This window comes from Stenella coeruleoalba (genome assembly GCF_951394435.1).
Source record: "Stenella coeruleoalba genome assembly, contig: scaffold_46, whole genome shotgun sequence".
Lineage (NCBI taxonomy): Eukaryota > Metazoa > Chordata > Mammalia > Artiodactyla > Delphinidae > Stenella > Stenella coeruleoalba.
This window is the reverse complement of record NW_027645863.1, coordinates 2571512-2589454: the sequence shown is the minus strand read 5'-3', so window position 1 is coordinate 2589454 and position 17943 is coordinate 2571512. Positions and strand designations below refer to the sequence as shown.

The 17943-nt window shown below is 40.6% G+C and overlaps 1 pseudogene across 1 annotated transcript in view; it reads right to left on the bottom strand.

Moving 5' to 3' along the window:
- LOC307181510 (RAD52 motif-containing protein 1-like) overlaps positions 1-13978 on the bottom strand; it is a 50582-nt pseudogene extending 36604 nt beyond the window's left edge. The window contains exons 1-3 of the transcript XR_013831742.1: positions 13883-13978; positions 13324-13503; positions 10126-10248 (exon numbers count right to left, since the gene is read on the bottom strand). The product of XR_013831742.1 is annotated as an RAD52 motif-containing protein 1-like (transcript). The remainder of the gene's footprint in view (positions 1-10125; positions 10249-13323; positions 13504-13882) is intronic.
- Positions 13979-17943: the final 3965 nt, after the last annotated feature.

The following is a 17943-nucleotide window of genomic DNA, read 5'->3' as shown; positions in this document are numbered from 1 at the left end:
GCAGCTTTTTCTCTGTACTCTCAATCTTTGCTAGGCTGTCTTTCTCTGGTTGGGCAGCTTCCAATTTCTTTTGAAAGATGTAGAGTTTAAACATGGCACCTAAATGGTTGGAACGCGTATGCGTGACAGGTTTATCTTCCTTTTTAACCTCATCAAATTTTTCTTCGGTTTCTGCATCTAACAAATTTTCCAGAAAGTGAAGTTTCTTCAATTTATTTTTATTAGTTGAATTGCTGGATACAGCTTTAACAGAAGGGCTCCTTGTATTGATTTTCAAAATGCCCAGTGGCATATCTCCATCTTGTGTATTTGAAAAAAGAAGTTGAATGAATGGTAATAATGTTGATTCCACATCTCCTAGATTTCCCTCTGAGATAAAAGGCAGTATGTAATTCAGTGCACTGATAATATCACTTTTATTATTAAAGTCCAACTGCTCATTCATGAAGCCTGACAAGCTGACAGCACTTTATCTGAGGATGCCCTCTCTGACTCAATAGTCAGCTCGCTGCTGTTCTTCTTCCAGGCTTGCAACACCTTCATCAACGATCCTTTTGCATTCGCTATAGATGTTTCTTCATCTGTCAAAAATAACTGTTTTTGATCATTGAAGACTGATGGGACAGCTTTTAGTCAGTACACAGCCAAATAAATTAGGAATCAGTCAACGTTTGAGTGCCACTTAGGAGAAAAAGAAACACACACTTAAGTCTATGACTGGCAACAGCAAAATGATATCTCTTGAAAAAGTGGCTATCTACTCAGAAAATTCTGTAGTGTGAAATACACTAACTATATTCAGGATTACTCCACTGGTTCCCAGGGGCCAGAACTGAAGAAACTCCAAGGCTGGAAGACAAATATTCCCCTACTCAGCGGGACTCTCTGCAGATCTACTGTGACTCCTCAAATTTATATACCCGATCCTGTCCTTCCTCAGAGGCAGAGGAGTGTGAGGCTTCCTCTATCCACCTCTTTAGTGTGCTTGTGTCCTTGCTACTATCACAGATGACCACGACAACGACCGCCGTTAACAGGTCGTCATCTGGACATTTTCTTCTCCACCCACCCACTGAGTCCTTTGCTCACTCCCTGCTTCCATACATCCCAGCCCTCATAACAGAAGGCTCTATACAGAAAAAAAACACTATGTCCACCTGGGCTCATTGCTAAAATTTGGGCAGGGATCTGGGGTATAAGTTAAGAGATTTGCCCACTTGTATACCCATGTGGAATGTTCAACAAATCAATGGAATAATACTTGAGGTCCAAAATGCAGAAGGGAAAAAGCAACTTCTGTCAGATGGCTACTTTGCTTTCATTTCATTTTACTTCTAATATTTCCAGCTTTACTTGGGGAACCATCCAAAGCTTCTGACTGTGGGAAGGTAATGTGTACCATTGTGTAGCTGGGCTTCACTTCCAAAAGGATTAAAAGTATTTTTCCTAAGGGTCAAAGGAGGAGGGAAGGGTCATGAGAAAGGAGGAGCATGGGCTTGCAGAGAGCCCCAAACTGGAGGGAGGAGATCGGGGCACTAGGGTCATAGCACTTAACACCTCTCATCTTGTTTCTCCTCACCTGTAAAAGGAGATTAAAAATGCCTTTTCTGCCCACTTCTGGGGGACAAGGGAGTAATACAACTAGTAAAAAAAATTGTTTGGGGGAGTTCCCTGGTGGTCAAGTGGTTAGGACCCGGCACTTTCCCTGCTGTGGCCTGGGTTCAATCCCTGATTGTGGAGCTAAGATCCCACAAGCTGTGTGTCACAGACAAAAATAAACAAATTGTGTTGAAAAATCAGCGATATTGTCTTTATATAAGTAGCAAAGGGTGATTGTTTATGATGTGCTCCAGATCAGCGATAGAGACCTGTATTCAAGCTACGTGGGCATGAAAGCACATTTTGGAAGTCACCAAGTTAGTGCCAATAAATCTAATATATAGAAAAATAGTTGAAAGCCCCTAAGTGTTTTGTGGATACAAAAGCTTGAGATTCAGAGCAAGTTCAGAGCTGGACAGTCTAAGAATGAACTAGCTCTCCATTCCATTAGAAGGGCTAGGTAGCAGCTTCTCGTTATGGAACCAGCAATCTCAGCCTCCAAATAGGACATAAAACAGCATCACTTGTACTCTTTATACAATTGCAGAAACAAACAAAATAAACAAAAACATATTTACACCTGTCCTATAACACAAATGGCACTTGTGACCTAATGTATATAAAATCAGTTTACAAACTGTGATGCACTCTATCAATATGTTCTCATTTGCAGAGAGCATAGCATAGGATATGTGGCCATTAATGTTAATTCCCTTCCCGCTTCCATTCCTTTCTCTTGTCCCTTTATGTATGTGGATCAGTAACATTATTAAGCTAACAATGTAACTGAGCAACTATTAGCTTAATAATGTAACCAACACTCTGATTCTTACCAAGAGGGTAGTTCTTAGAAACTTAGGGAGCTGGAACTCTGAATGAATGAATTAAAATAATGAAATTACATCATTAATTTTAATTTTAAATTAATTTCAAAAATTATCATCATTGATTAAAAATAAAATTAAATTAAAAATTTATTATCCCGCAGTTCAGACTCACCACAATGTGTGAAGTCTGTCAGGCATTCACTGTCACAATGCATCTTGACTGTCTTACAGACAACCTCAATGGTATTTTTAAATTGGCACAGGCAGCAGGCCATACGGCTAGGTAAGATCCTATAAACGAAAACACAGATAATTAAATTCATAGTAAAAGAGTTACTTGAGTAGGTAGAAGAGGTAGGCCAAGGCCACCACAGACCAGTTAAAAAAGGAGTTCTTGGGGCATATGGACTGGAGAACTGAATAGGGGCCGGTTGGCCAATTGCTGCTCTTGACTGTTGTAAATAAATATAGAAGAGGAGAGATGTGCCCAACAGAAGGATTAGAAGGGCAGTAGATATGGTATGCATAGAAAAAAGGGAATAGGGATTACAATTCGGTGACACTGATCTGTACTTTAATTCAGAAGTATCTCCTTCCAACCCAAAAGCGTCACTTTGGGTTGAGAGTACACAGGAAGAAGGCACACTTCTAAGAAGAGTCTGAATAAGACCACACCTTCTGGAATCCCTTTCTCAGTTCCTATTTGTGAGTAGTAATATATTAGAAGTTATTCTAGTAATAAAAAAGCATCATGTGGTTAAACAATAACAGAGATCGCATTGGCCAAATCTAGACAAAAGGAACATTCCAAAGAATAACATTATCATTATAATAAGGTATAACATAGTTAATTTTTAAAAAAGCACATGAGTTACTGGTGATACTCAAAATGAAGTGGGGGAGCTCTTCTGTATAGAATAATGTCAGCTAATAAATGCAAAATGGATGATAGAATAGGAAAGTGTCATTTTGCAACTATCAATGTTATAATCGATTCAGACAAAGATTATCATTGATACACAGTTGGGTGAAGAGTTGCTTGAAAGTAGGATCTTCACTGATCCCAAAGTATCACCCCACAGATTATTTATCAATTACCAAGGGGAACAATAACTTTACCATGGAGAGATATGGAAGAAACCACCTTAATCAAGTGATCAAACGTAGCTCTGGGCCATCCTGCTGGGATGGAGAAATTTCAGCTTCCTCAGGGGATTCTGTAGGTTCATCTCGGCACCCCAAAAAATCCCTAGGTAGGCTGTCCTCAGGATAAATGGCATCCATACTGGGATCTAAATAATCACCCTGCAACTGTTGTTCTAGACCCTGAGTGTTCATTTGAAATTTGCCTATAGTTCCAACAATAATTTTGTCAAGCCGTTGATGCTGAACTAGATCTTTCTTCAGGTTTGGGGGTGAAACAATAAACTTCATTGTTTTTGAGCTGTTACTACCTAGAGGTGGAACAAGTATGAACAAATGACTGGTGACCTTCAGCCTCGTCTAGACCTCTGTGTTTAGTCTTACTTTTGTGTCGAGAAGGGAGAACCAAGGGCTGATTCTGATCCCAGTCTAGCACTGGAACTGCCTCTGGGAGCTTTTGATGTTGGGTTTGCTTGTTATTCAGATCCTGATGTGGAACAGCAAACTGATCTGGCCCTGTAGGCAGCTCTCCAACCGAATCCGGGTCCGGGTATGGAACCCCAGTCTCAGTCAACTTCTGATGAGGCAGGGCCAACATCTGGACTGGAGACAAGGACGTTAAGTAATTAAAGCCCACGGCTTCTGCCAGGGGTGTAAGGGCATGGGGCAATTTGGGAGGAGGGTCTGAGGCCTGTGAAGACCAAGCCTCTGTCAGCCGCGGGGGGTTGGGGGTCACCTGGACGGGGCCCAGGGCCCACTCCGGAGGCTGAACTGCCTGGACTAGAAGCCACCGTCCTTGCCATGTGAGGAAGAGCCGAGGCAACCAATGGCGCAGCCGGGACATAACATGCAGCGGCTCCAGGGGCAGTGGCCCAGGCCAGTGAGGAGCCGGAGCCACAACCTGCGTCTGAGCTGAACCGCTATGCCAGCGCCAAAGCGACGGCTCACGTTAGCAACCGCGCGCCCCACCCCCGCCTAACGTCCCTCGCGTTATTTATGACGTCTTTAGTTACGCCACGGTTATTAGGCTCGTGTGGAGATCCAATCCGCGCCACCAGAGTGGGCCTTTCTGCCACAGTCCCCAGGGCGCAAGTCATCCTTCCCCTTGCAAAGGCGACAATTACCTCCTGCCGGGCCCTCTTCCCAACCCGCCCTGCCCTCCCTGGCCCCAAACAATGAGGCGGGATTTGGGCTGCAGACCCGAGTGGCCCCAAACTCCAGCAGCCCAGGGGTTGAGGCGGGAGGGAAGGATGCAGAGCTTCCCGAGGAAACCAAAGGACCTGGCATTCTGGGAAATTCAAAAGTGCTAGGCCAGTTCTGGCAATCTGAACTCTTCCTCCTCAAAGCTGAAGTTTGAGAGACATTCCTGCTCCCTTTGGCCACATGGCTGACAAGAAAAGTAGCTGACCTGCAAAATGAGCACCAGTTAGGGTGGCATGAGGGGAACAAACCTTACAATTATTCGAAAATGTTGACATTTCCTGCAAACTCTCAGTATTCACGTCTCATGATTCATACACCACTCTATTATTAGGGGTCACCACTGAATCAGGGATGACTCCAGAACATCTGAAGGAGGAGTTTGGGCAGGTGAGCAATTCATTCTGGGAAAGACAGTCTAAAACCACGGCCCTTTACATTACTATGGAAAACATCCCCCATCCCAACTTTTCAAAACAGAGCCATTAATCTAGAAAAAAACTACAGTGTCACTTTTCAGAGGTCTACCCTGTGTGCACATACGGAGAAGACACTTAGAATATTAAAGTCAGCATGTTAAGTAATTTTCTTGAAATACTGTAACTAGCACTCAGTTTAATTTCTTCACAGTCCTTTTCATAATCTATTTAATTTTAGTCCTTTTTAATTGTCTGTTACACCTTTAACACCTAAACTCCAAGAGAGAAGAAGCTTCACCTTATTTCCAGTGCCTAGCACATAATGGTTTCTAAATGGAACTGATTCCAAGATTGGCCTCATTTAGGAGTGGATCTGTTGTTATAATCAGGTTTGCAGAATCTGTAGTATCAATACAGAACCCTTTCCTCTCACATTTCATAGGAAGCTAGACTTCTTAAAGCACAAACATGGATACGTTTCAAGTTTCCTTGACTGATTTAAATTGAATTAAAATAATTATTTTATACAGGAAAAAACTTTCAAATTTTTTACATTTTTCAGAACATAACCACCTTTTCTTTCTCTACTTTCTTCCCTTCAAAACAAGCTTTCCAACATTGGGGTGAGTTAAATAATCAGAAATCTAGCCAAAAATTAAGCTCTCAGTGACATGAAACACATTTTTTGCTCCTTTTTAATAAAACTCCTATATGCAGTACATTAATGTTTTCTTTCAGAAACTACGTTGACCACTTAATCCCTAATTTGACGCATCCATATAACTGGTTTACAGGAAGGTTCTTTGGCAAAATATTTAACACAAGATATATATGAGATGCTGAGATCTGGGTAATATACCTTACTTGAAAGGCATGAATAGTTTTTAAACAGTGTAGCATAATCACACTTAAGACCATAGTTACTTTGTTTCCAAATCCCTGCAATTCTATTTGAGGGGAGTTCTAAAAGGCCTGTGTCTTCTCCTGTTTCCACAACCGTAGACGTACACTGGTGGCCCTCAATCCTGCTCTAAACTTCAAATAAGGGGCCAGAGACAAGGCCCAGGACTTGGAAAAGTCCTAGAAATTCCCTGCCTCAAAAGCAGTTTCACCTTTTCCTAAGTAAGACAGAACTGAGTAGATATGCTGAAGTCTTCCACATCCTGCTGGTTGTTTTGAATTATGGCTACACTGGCTGTGTACCCCTTGAGATTTTATCTCCACATACTTGAATTAAATCCTGTAGTTCCTCTTCGGTTCTAGCATCTGTGACCTCTTCACAGGGTCTATATGCCACAGCCGTTTTACCACTTTCTGTAATAAAGTTAACAAGGATCAATTCAGAAGTTTTCTTGTTCTAAAACTTCCTATATACAATGGTAGCACCGACTAATTAGACATTCTTTTGACTTCTAAAAACAGAAAATAAGACCATTTTCCTAGAAGTTCCCTCATCTGACACTTCAGTTTTTATTATAATTATTTGTGAAGACATATATAAGAAGTATCAACTTTATGATAAAGTTTTCAAAAACTTTATGATCTTAGAAATAAGAACTAAGGGGATTTCCTGGTGGCACAGTGGTTGGGAATCCGCCTGTCAGTGCAGGGGACATGGGTTCGAGCCCTGGTCTGGGAAGATCCCACAGGCCGCGGAGCAACTAGGCCCGTGCGCCACAACTACTGAGCCTGTGCTCTAGGGCTAATGAGACACAACTACTGAAGCCCACGTGCCACAACTACTGAAACCCCAGCACCTAGAGCCCGTGCTCCGCAACAAGAGAGGCCACAGCAATGAGGAGCCTGCACACCACAATGCAGAGTAGCCCCCACTCACCCCAACTAGAGAAAGCCCATGTGCAGCAACAAAGACCCAACACAGCCAAAAACAAATAATAAATTTATAAAAAAAAAAAGAAGTAAGAAATGAATAAGGAATAAGGACATAGAAATTAAAAGCTGTGGAAACAAAATTGTTCAATCAAAATACAAATAAATAGGAAGGCATTAGGTGGGAGTCAAAGTGAGTTCAAACCTGGGAGAGATACCACTGGACTATAACAATACTTCCTATTAGAAGCAAGGCAAGTGCCTACTCCTTGGGACCAAAATTCTACCAGATACAATGAACAAAGCTTTGGAGACAGAGACAGAGAGAGGGAGCATTTGAACACTCTAATGGTAGAAACTGGCCCATGTACCCTTTGGACAATACAGCTTTCCTCAAGGCAAGCTAGAACCACCAGGCTTTTTGGTCTAAGGAGTTTTGGGTACATATAAGGAGTACCTTGGCATATTAGGCACAAACAACCCAGGAATTTAGTTTGGTTCTTAAAGGTTGTTACCCAGAGTTGACAGCTGATGGAGATTCTGCCTGACGACCAGAGAAGTCAAACTTCACTGGAAGGACTGCCCAGGCTGGAAGGCCAAGACCAATCAAGGGTCAACTCTTACAAGCCAATAAGATCTCTGACAACTTAGCTAGGATTTCTCAGTCTCTAAGCCTGCAGGGCTGTGAAGCAGGGAGCAGTTCTGTTCCGGGAATCTACTAATCATAAAGTTTCCTTTGGGCACAGCCTGTGACATTCTCACCGCTGTATAACTCGATAGGGAACACAATCAACGCTATTCAATAGCATGACCAGTTTCAAGGCTCGCAAAAACATAGCCGATTATTATATAAGAATCACATTCACCCAATACATTAGAAATGAAAACTGAAATTCAACTGATTCCAAAAAGATAGCCTAATAAACACTTCAACAAGAAAACAACGGTAATAATAATAGTCAATATACTTTGTCTGCTTACTATGTTTCAGGCATAGTTCTAAGCTTTTTACATTCATCATCTCATTTACTCTTACAATATCCCCCATTTGGTGGTAAGCTGAATTACTAACCCTATTTGCAGATAAAGAAATTGCAGCTTAGAGATATTAAATACCTACAAATGTCTCTGGCTACAAAAATCTAAAATTGCAACAACAACAAGAAAATCTAAGAGACAAAGTTAGGACTCAAACACAGGTGTCCAAGGCTTATAATCACTACACCATTCTGTATGATAAGCAAGCAATTGAGGAAGAAGTGGATCAAACACTTTCTGTATGAACTGAGGCAAGTCATTCTACATCTAAACACTGGGGACAATAATATTTGCTGTCGTTCTTCACATAAATGCCACGAAGAACAAATTTAAGAGTTGCTGTGAAAGCATATGGGGAATGAAAGAATATGTAATGTTTTAGATAACCATTATATTCATCGAATTAACTTTTCAGATAAGTTTATTTGCTCACTGAAACTGAAGCACTTCAACGACAATCAAAAAAGTCTCACCTAAAAGCACAATCAGTAATCTCTGAAATGCATCTGTCATAGCTTTCTGAATAGCAAGCTTCTGGGTTATCTTCCTTTTCATAAACAACAATAATGACCCTAAATCCAACCAAAACAGATGAATTTAAAACGCCTATATGAATAACTGATTTCTAGATTATATGTTTAAAACTAAAAATGCATCTGTGATCCTTAGATCATTACCTTAGTGATTAAGGGCAGGCACAACACTGGGCTACGGGTGAATGTCTCCGTTGCAGGTATACCCTGGCATGGCATATTTTTACTGCTCAGATCTATTCTGGAAGTTCCTAAAATACTAGACGGGAAATGCAAACTAAAATCGTGGCAGAAATCTCATATTACAGATTTCAAATGGACAAGCTGAGGCTGCACTGCTACAGACACTGCTCTCCTCTGCGTAAAGGGCTGGATTCATACAGTGAGATAGATTTGGTTGTAGTGCAGATAATCTGGCCTCTCCTCCACCATCACCCACTCACGTGAATGGTGGAGCCTCCTCCACCCCATTCGATAACAGCCCTGCCTCTGACTTAAAACCGTAAGCCAAAGTGCCATGGATTCTAGGAAAAAACTCAGTAGCAATTGGAATCCCCTTTCTAGGGATCTACATTTACTTTTTCCGCTCAGGCCATTTTATAGGAGGCAAAGGACTGAACATTTACACATGAGTTTATTTCAATCTTCAGACAATGATTTTGTTGAGATAACTGAAGGCCAGATTACATGTGTATTTGAAGAATTATTTTAGCACAAAACAAATTATTAACCAAACAAATAATAATAATAACTAATTTTCCCCCCTCCTAAGCTTCTTGGCAGGCAGTGAGTTCTAAAATTCTAAAGTTTAAGGTGCTGTCAGGTATTGCCTAAGATAAAAACCTATATTGTCGGGCAGAAAAGTTCTGCCCAGGGCTTTAGTTGCTTAGAAAAGGTGATGATGTATCTGAAAAGTTGAGTTTCAGAAAGAAAGGAAAAAAGAGAAATCCCACTGCCTCACCTCCCCACACACACACATACTGGAAAACAGACCTTCCTCCAACTTATCCAAAGGTTCCTCAGCCATTCCAACTCCAGGACTCCAGCACTCGTGGGAGGGCAACACCACCTCTAAAGCACAGAAGACCTTCAGGCTTTGCTTCTGAAGTTGTGTCACAATATCTTCATTTTCCCTTTCTTCAAGGTTAGAAAGATACTGAAGCTGTTAGGATTTTGAATTAAACGCTAGACTTCAACATATTCTTTGTTAGAAATAAAAGATAAACTCCAGGAATCCCAGATAATAGTTTAGGTATGCTATCCCTTCAAAATCAACTGAGACTTGCAAATGAATGACTAGATATGGACAACTATTTTTTATGATATACCATAGAAATACTGGAGAAAATTATGGACACCACCATCCAAGTCATTGAGATTATCACTAATTCTAGGTGGAAGGCCAATGCTCAGATACTTCCATGTGGAAGTCTCTCACATCTCCTCCCCATAGCCCTGTTCTATTCTTCTCTGTAAAGTCTAGGAGTTCGATGTTGAAAAGAGTCTGCTTAGTCAAAGAAAGTCTACAGAGTTTACCTTAATGATCCTTTTTGACCACTCATGGAAAACAAAAATGTAATTTGCCAATTCTTGGCATCTGGAGCTGTTTACGGCAAGCGTATTATGATGAACCACCTTATGTCTGGTGCCAAGACGAACCTAAAGACATAAAAGACTTAAAACTATCACAACCCTACATAGAGATTTATTTTGGATATACCTGAGATTTATTAATTCCAATTTCATAGAGTGTTTGTGAAGATTAAGTAGGATATTTTAAGCAATGAGTTCACAGTGAGTCCTAAATAAATGTTATTTATTATTTTTAAGTCAGTACTTTTCTGCATCATTTCCAGGGCCCCTGATTAACAGAAGGTTCCCTGACATCCGGTGGTGAAAGTGATGATGAAAGCATCCAAGGAAGCCCAGCAGAAGCCTATTATGGGCCTGGGGGTAAGCAAAGGAATGGACTGTTTTACTCATCTCATCCTGTAGATCCTGCTTGAGAATATGACCTGAAGAGGAGACAAGATGGACCTGCCACTGAATTAGGACCTTAATCTGTAGCACTCCCTCCCCAAGTTACTAACCCCTGTTAGAAGAGGGAATATGTATACCTCTATAAATGTAAATAAAGCATCAAAAAGAATTAGAGATTCATCTGCATTAACAGGCTTCTTTGAGAGTGCAAATATTTCCAGTCTTAACTCTCTAAAGAACTTACATATTACTGTGGATTTTATACATCACTACTTCTTTCCGAAACGTCTATTTCCATTTGAACAGGGTGTAGTATATAAATCTAGTCATAAAAATTCAAATAATACAAATAAAATCAAAGCGTTGTTAATTCTTTGTTGATTTGTTTGTGCATCTTCCTCTTTCACTAGTTTATGAGCTCCTTCAGTGCTTGAAGGAACCATATATTATTCTTTCCTTGTTACCAGAAAGAAGAATATATATTGGCATATAATAGAGGAGTGATGGTCTGTTGACTGAGTGAATGAATGAGTACATAAGAAAATGAAGTTACTTTCTCCAACTGAAGCTGCCTGCTGGGAAGGAGAAATGAAGATTAATTTTTAAATATTGAGTGTCGCATGGGATGCTAGGCCCTGTACGGTGAGTCATAATGGAGCTGTCGTGGACAATTAGGAAGCTTCAGAAGGGCTCTGAGCCCCTGGGTAGTAGAGACAGCTGACATCTGGGATAACCTTGCCACACGTCTTGCTGGCAAACCTTTCCCTTCGTGCTACTAAGAAAAGCTCAGATACATTAGGCCTTTCCTTGGTTTTAATTTAAGATGTTATTCACTTTTCTGTATTTATAAAAAACACAGGGGAAGTAAGATAAGAAGTATGTATACCTGCCAATGAATAAAAGAACACATAATTGGAACTTCCGTGCTGGTGCAGTGGTTAAGACTCCATGCTCCCAATGCAGGGGGCCTGGGTTCGATCCCAGGTCAGTGAACCAGGTCTCACATGTATGCTGCAACGAAGAGTTTGCACGCCAAATTTCAGGAGCCTGCAAGCCACAAAAAAAGGAGCCTGCCTACTGCAAATGGGGAGCCCACATGCCACAACTGGGGAGCCCTTGAGCCAAAACTAAGGAGCTATCTGCTGCAACTGAGATCCAGTGCAAGCAAATAAATAAATAAAATTGAAAAAGAACGCATAAGTAAAGTAGGGAAAAATTTCGGGATTGTGGGTAGTAAACTAAGGCTCTGCATTGAATATACAAATCTAATACGAATGCCCTTTCCTCTCAACTCTATAGTGACTTGGAGAACATTTTCTTCATTATGCTATCAGTGACGGGCTTTATGCTGTGAAAATCTCACAACCTATGCTTATGGAATGGTCTTAATGTCCAATATAAGAAAAGAACTCATTACTCACAACTGATACCAAGTAACTGTTTCATAATCTTTCCAGGACCATCTGTAATATCTGAGTGGTTATGTGAAATGGTCACAGGGTGTGCAAATTAAAGAATGTCTGACACAAAATCATTTCAATCCCAGGGAGTACTGCCAGGATTGAAGAGGGTGTTAAACAGGGTAAAGAAGTGGGAGGTAGTGTACCTGGAGTCACATCTGAGGAGAGTTCTCAGATTCAATAAAGGTGAAATCAGTGAGTACAGAAATATGGGTGAGAAGAGGCAGCAAGGTCAGTAGGAAGTAGCCAGAGCAAGAAGCCAATCAGAGAAGACACACAATTATAAAGGGAAAGGTCTGGGAAATCTAAGCCTCACTCACTTATTCAGAGGAATTGAAAAGGTCCTTGAAAAAGGAATGGTGGCTGAATGGAAGTACATAATGAAATGTTAATTCTGGGGAAGTAAAATTGGATGGCATTTTGATATGGAATAAGGTTTCTACAATGCATTAAAGAATATTTTAACCATTTTCTGGAATCTGAAGGGAGTTCTGAATAGGCAGTTTGACAGTAATGATGATGATGAAGCCTCCTTTATGTTACATCTGACAAAAGTTTGTCAAGCTCGGGACTTCCCTGGTGGCACAGTTGTTAAGAGTCCGCCTGCCAGTGCAGGGGGCACGGGTTCAATCTCTGGTCCAGGAAGATCCCACATGCCGCAGAGCAACTAAGCCCGTGTGCCACATCTACTGAGCCTGTGCTCTAGAGCCTGTAAGCCAAAACTACTGAAGCCTGCGTGCCTAGAAACCGTGCTCCGCACCAAGAGAAGCCATTGCGATGAGAAGCCCACACACCGCAACGATGAGCAACCCCTGCTCATGCATCTAGAGAAAGCCGGCGTGCAGCAACAAGACCCAACGCAGCCAAAAATAAATAAATTAATTAATTAAAATAAATTGTCAACCTCACACATTTAAAATCCACATAAAAGTAAGTATAAGGAAGACTCTTGTGAAGATTTCTTAAATTAAGGGGCAGCATAAAATGACATGGGGTTTAACATCAGTTAAGTTTGGGTTTGGCCTCTAGTTTCCACATTTACTGCCATGAACCTTAAGTAAGCCACTTAACCATCCTGAGTTCGTGTTTCTTCATCTAAAAAAAAGGAAGAAACCACTAGGGAACTGGGGGATCAGTGGAGCAGTGCATCTGAGAGCATTCTGTACACCACAGTGCTGTACAAACGCTGGCCGTTTTTTTTTTTTTTTTTACCCCTGGGATCTTAGTTCCCAGACTAGGGATTCAACCCGGGCCCTCAGCAGTGAAAGTGCACAGTCTGCACATTTGGACCCACCTTCACTGGAGATGTGTGAAACAGCTGCTTCTGGTCACATGCCTTTTGGGCTCTATGGGCATCCCTTGCTGAATAAAACTTGATGATGGCATAGAACCCAGGACCACCCACTGCTGCGTTTGGGAAGACTCAGACAGAATACAGAAGGCCAAATCAGGAGAAGACTGTGAACAGAGAATGCTCTAGGGTGGTCTCACACTAAGAAAGTGCAGTAAATTTCAGGCCCAGGAAACCAAACCGCCCATTCCCTTATATTCCCCCAGCCCTTCGCCACAGGTAACTGTGGTGAGTCTGCTACTCCAAACACTTCTCATTTCATGAACAAGTTCCCTCTGAAATCCTAAGCTTCGAGAAGCATTAGGAGGCAATGCCTTCTGTTGGGAACTATGCCTCAAAAATCTATGGGGGCGAGGTGACTGCTCAGGTCGTCTCTAGAACTAAGATTCCTCTCAGCAGAGACCACAGGCAGATGAGGTGCTGAAGCAGTACCCCGGGGTGCCCAGTTATTGGGGTGCGGGGCGGCTTCCTCCACCCCTCCCTCCACTCCGGCTCCTCTCACTTGCAAGGCCTCGGCCGTGGATCCAGAGCTCAGCTCCCACACCAGCAAGGTTTTGTCACCCCCGATGGGAACTGCAAAAGGTACCAAATGCAGCATCCTAACATCACCGCGCATGCGCTGCTCGGGGCGCAAGAGGACTGCACCAGCGAACGGCCACCCGCGCGCTTTTTAAAAAGTTAGTGCCAATAAATCTAATATATAGAAAAATAGTTGAAAGCCCCTGAGTGTTTTGTGGATAGAAAAGCATGAGATTCAGAGCAAGTTCAGAGCTTGAGAGTCTAAGAATAAACTACCTCTCCATTCCATTAGAAGGACTAGGTAGCAGCTTCTGGTTATGGAACCAGAAACTCTCAGGCTCCAAATAGGACATAAAACAGCATCACTTGTACTCTTTATAAAATTGCAGAAACAAACAAAATAAACAAAAACATATTTACACCTGTCCTATAAGACAAAGGGTAACTGAGACCTAATGTATATAAAATCAGTTAACAAACTGTGATGCGCTATATCAATAAGTTCTCATTTGCAGAGAGCACAGCATAGGATATGGGGCCATTAATGTTAATTCCCTTCCCCCTTGGATTCCTTTCTCTTGTTCCTTTAACTATGCGGATCCATTACATTATTAAGCTAACAATGTAACTGAGCTATTATTAGCTTAATAATGTAACCTAGAATCTGATTTTTAGCAAAGGGGTAGTTCTTAGAAACTTAGGGAGCTGGAACTCTGAATGAATGAATTAAAAAAACTCAGTTACATCATTAATTTTAAAATATATCATCATCGATTAAAAATAAAAATTAAAATATTAAATTAAAAATTAAAAATTTATTATCCTGCAATTGAGACTCACCACAATGTGTTACATCTGTCAGGCATTCCCTGTCACAATGCAGCTTGACTCTCTTACAGACAACCTCAATGGTATTTTTAACTTGGCAGAGGCAGCAGGCCATACGGCTAGGTAAGATCCTATAAATGGAAACACAGGTAATTAAATTCGTGGTAAAAGAGTTACTTGAGAAGGTAGAAGAGGTAGGCCAAGGCCACCACAGACCAGTGCAAAAAGGAGTTCTTGGGGCATATGGACTGCAGAACTGGATAGGGGCCGGTTGGCCAATTGCTGCTCTTGACTGTTGTAAATAAATATAGAGGAGGAGAGAGGTGCCCAACAGAAGGATTAGGATGGCAGTAGGTACGGTATGCCTAGAAAAAAGGGAATAGGGATTAGAATTGGGTGACACTGATCTGTAGTTTAAATCTGAAGTATCTCCTTCCAACCCAAAAGCCTCACTTTGGGTTGAGAGTATACAGGAAGAAGGCAGACATGTAATAATAGTCTGAATAATATTGTACCTTCTGGAGTCCCTTTCTCAGGTCCTATTTATGAGTAGTAATATATTAGAAATTATTCTAGTAATAAAAAAGCATCCTGCGGTTAAACAATAACAGAGATTGCATTGGCCAAATCTGGACAAAAGGAACATCCCAAACAATAAAATTATCATTATAATAAGGTATAACATAGTTAACTTAAAAAAAAGCACATGAGTTCATAATGATACTCAAAATGAAAAGTGGGGGAGCTCTTCATTATAAAATAATGTCAACTAATAAATGCAAAAGGAATGATAGAATTAGGAAAGTGTCATTTTGCATCTATCAATGTAATAATCGATTCAGACAAGGATTATCATTGATGCACAGCTGGGTGAAGAGCTGTTTGAAAGTAGGATCTTCACTGATCCCAAAGTATCACCCCACATATGATTTATCAATTACCAAGGGGAAAAATAATTTTACAATGGAGAGATATGGAAGATACCACCTTAATCAAGTGATCAAACTTAGCACTGGGCCAGCTGAACTGATGAAGTATGAAGAATACATCACCTACATAGTATTCTTCCCCAAAATATTTACTTTGAATCTAATGAGGAAATAGACAAATCCAGATTGTCAGGCAATTTACAAGCTAACTGGCTTAGAGTCTTCAAAAATACCAATGTCATAAAAGACCAAAAAAAAACATAGTAGGGAAATATTGTAGATTAAAGGAAACAAAGACATGACACGCAATGCCTAATCTTTAATTGGACCCTGTATCAAAATAAAACAGACTTGAATGTTATTGGCTTCTGACCAAGATGAAGTAACAAGGACCAATTTAACCTCCCACCTGAAACAATGAAATCATCAGACAGAACATATGAAACAACAGTTTTCAGGAACTGGACCTCAGGCAATAAAGTTCAGTGATCCCCAGGAGATGGGAAATAAATGAAGTGATCCCTATAATTGCCCTAACTTACTTCTCTGAGAGAGTTTCCAGGTCATGGTACAGGGAAGAGAAGTCCAGGCAGAGACTGGTGGATTCCCTGACTGAGGAAATGGAGCTGAGAGTCTGGGAAAATCAAGGTAACTAGAGTTCACAAAGCAGACTATCAGAGAGAAAAGAAGTGCACAGACAAAGAACTCTGGAGATATGCAGAGGGATCTCTTGAGAATTCAACAAAGTATTTGTCAGTACATTTGTGTGAGGAATTACTTGATGCCAGGAAAAGAACCACATGAAAGGATTAACAATAAGAATATCTGGATATCACACAGGGTTGTAGGAATAGTACCTGTTCATACAAGTCAAACTGGAAAACCTCATGATACTCAGAAAAGACTTGTCTCAGTAGTTGCAAATAATGAGCTCCAGACTAAAGGCTACTTGGACTCCTACCCAACGAATCTTAAAAGCTAGACCTAAAAGAATAAAATTGTTTTGAGTAACTTAATTCCACCCAAAACAAAGCCCAAGCATTTTACAAGAATTTAAATATATATAGTACACAAGAAACAAAAACGCACAGTATCGGGGATCATATGAAATATTGGCAAGCATGCAAAGAAGTAGGAAAATATGCCCCATAGTGAGGAGAAAAGGCAACCGATCAAAACTAACCCATAATCTATACAGATGTTAGAATTGGCAAAAAAGGACATTTTATAAGTTTTTATACATGAAGAAAAGTTATTATAACTGTATTTCATATGTTCAAAAACCCAGACAAAACACTGAAAATGTTAAGTACAGGCACGGAAAACGTAAAGCAGTCCCAAATTGAGCTTCTAGCAATTAAAAACAATGGCTAAATGAAAAAGACATTGAATGAGGTTAATTGCAGATTAGACACTGCAGAAGAAAGGGTCAGTGAACATTAAGGTATAGTCATAGAAACTATCCAAAATGAAACAAAAAGAGTAACAAAACAAAACAACAACAAAAAAGAATACAGCATCAGTGAGCTGGGCAACAACTTCAAGTGGCCTAATACATGTGAACTTAGAGTCCATGAAGGAGAAGAGAAATACAAACATTTGAAGAAATGATAGCCAAAATTTTTCCAAACTGGTAAACACTATAAAGCCACAAAGTCAAGAAGATCAATGAACTTTAAGCATAAGAAACATGGACAAAACTACACCAATGCAAAAAAATTATCAAATTGCCCAGAACCAGGAATAAAGAGAAAAATTTAAAAGCAGCCAGAGGAAGAACCTATACACTACATACAGAGGAACAAAGATATCAATGACAGCAGAATTTTTGCTGGAAACAATGTAAATGAGAACTCAGTGGAATAACATCTTTAAAGTAGTGAATTGAATTCTATCAAGCTAGAATTCTATACCCAGATGTATCAAAACAAAAGCAAAATAAAGACTGTCTCAGACATACAAAGGCTGCAAGAATTCTTTACAAGTAGCATTTCACTATAAGAAATGTTAAAAGAAGTATTTTTAAGCAAAAGGAAAATGACACCAGATTGGAATATGGATCTACACAAAGATTAAGAATACAGGAATAGGGACTTCCCTGGTGGTTCAGTGGTTAACAACCTGCCTGCCAATGCAGGGGATATGGGTTCAATCCCTGGTCCGAGAAGATCCCACATGTCGCCGAGCAACTAAGCCCATACGGCACAACTACTGAGCCTCTACTCTAGAGCCTGTGTGCCACGACTACTGAAGGCCACGCACCTAGAGCCTGTGCTCTGCAAAAAGA